This window comes from Sciurus vulgaris, assembly GCF_902686455.1.
Source record: "Sciurus vulgaris genome assembly, chromosome: 1".
Taxonomy (NCBI): domain Eukaryota; kingdom Metazoa; phylum Chordata; class Mammalia; order Rodentia; family Sciuridae; genus Sciurus; species Sciurus vulgaris.
In genome coordinates this window covers 43,778,152-43,780,491 of record NC_136461.1, presented here as the reverse complement: position 1 = coordinate 43,780,491, position 2,340 = coordinate 43,778,152, and positions in this window count along the sequence as shown.

Genomic DNA, 2,340 nt, shown 5'->3' with positions numbered 1-2,340 from the left:
CTAGTGTTCACACCAGCTACATGATCACAGCAAAATGGTCAAAACCCACAAATGCACACTGCATAACATTGCAAACCAAACCACAGACCTTATCTGAATTTCACCAATTTTAACCTATCATTCCTTTTCTTTTCCAGATTCCTATCCGGTATTCACATTGCATCTGCCCATTGTTTCTTTTTCTTTTTTGGTCTCAAATTGCAGTCATTTGCCAAGGTGCAGCTAGCATATGATGAATTGCACATGCCGAAGGTGCACACTGACTGGGTCTTGACACGTGTATGGGTAGAAACCACCACCCGGGTCTATTCATTCACCTGCCGATGGATGGTTGGCTTGTTTCTAGTTTGGGACTATTACAAATAAAGCGGCCAGGAACATTTGTGAACAGTCTGCATGACATATGCTTTCCTTTCTCTTGGGTAGATACCTGGGAGAGGAAGAGTGGGGTCAGATGGTAAGTTTATGGTTCGCTCCTTCTCTTGCTACCCTGTCTTCCAAGGGAGGCATACCATGGCGCATTTCCACCAGTAAAACATGAGAATCCCACACCCTCACCCAGCCTTGGAAGGGCCAATCTTTGTCATTGTAGCCAACCTGATAGGCGGGCAGTGGTATCTCATTGTGGTTTTTATTAACATTTCCTTAATGACTAATGAGTTCAAGTTTCTTTCCATATGCTTATTTGCCATCCATATATCTTCTTGGGAGAGTGTCTGATTATATCTTTTGTACATTTTTTAAATTTTGTTGTTTCTTATTCTTGAAATATACACATATATTTATATTCTAGATATGTCCTTTATCAGATATATGATTTGCAAATATTTCCTCCCAGTCCATGGCCTGTCATTCTTTTAATAGCATCTTTGAAAGAACAAAAAAATTAATTTTAATTAAGTCCAATTTAACAATATGTATGATCTATAAAAGAAGAGTTAAACCTGCATCTCAGAACTTTTTGCCTAACACAATGTCCAAAGGTTTTCCTCTTGTGTTTTCTTCTAGAAGTTTTACAGATTTGGTCGTGCATTTTGTTCTGTGAACTTGAGGGGGTAAACTTGTTCCTCCTCTCGCACACCACTCAACCCCTCTGACACCAGATGTGTGGGGTTGAACCCAAGGGGTTCAACTGCCTTGCTAGGAGGGCCCACAGCACTCAGGGAAATGCTTTATATATATTTACCCATATATGATAAAAAATATTATGAAGGATGCAGATCAACAGTCCAGATGGAAGAGGTGCAGAGGGTGGGGCCCATGGGCAGGAGCAGGGAGCCTCAGGCCCCTCCACAGTTTAGTCATCTGAAAGTTCCCCACACCTAACCTGTTTGGGGTTTTGTGGTTTTTTTTAGATGCAAAAAACCCAAAGAAATTTTTATTTTGTTTAAATTTTATAAGTAAGATTTGACACAAATGAAAATGTGCTAATAGTATACCATTCCAGATTTTACCAGGTATAAGAGAATAATGACAAAAGGAAATTGACAAAAACTGTCAATATAATTAGTCACATTCATGATCATGAAAGGAAAGAATGATGTGATTATATCAATAGATGCAGAAACAGTAATTGATAAAGATTAGACCCTACTTAGGTCAAGGATAAAATCTTTATAAGAGTAGTAATGGAAGTGTACAGAATTCTTTGTGGTAGCAAAGAATTGAAGTAATACATTATACTGTTATAATGGGCTACTTTGTGGAAGGCACAAAGAAACAAAATTTATATATAACAACATAAATGATAAAGATTTATAGAATAAGACTTTTTACATAAAAATAACATAGAGACATAAACACCAGCAGTGTACTTTTTCAAGACCATACACCTACATTTATATATCAGGTGTCTTGAAGCTTATCAGGTAAATACGTTAGAGAGTCCCACAGGCAAAACCAGAGTAACACTGAGGACATTAGTTGAAGGACAAATGAAATGGAATAAAACAAAACAAAAACATGAACTTGGCCTTGACCAAAGATGGGATATGAAGATATTGAACTAACATGATCAAAGGTGTCTACACTATTCCAAAATAAATAAATAATGTAATAAACTAGCATATATATTGTCACCAGCATTTTGTCCAACATAACCTATGAAAGCTTCTTGTTTTGGATCAGATGTAAAGTAGAAAAAGAAGGGAAATATCATAAAGGCTAGATGTAGAAGTCTTCTACCACTCACCAATTTTTCAACCTCATCCTTTAGCCACAGTACATTGTGGATTCTTTAATCTGCAAAATAGGGCAATCATGTTTACCTCCCTGAGTTTTTACATGACTGAGGAAGAGTATATAAATGTACAACACAGAGTAGGATTTTTTTTAGCATTG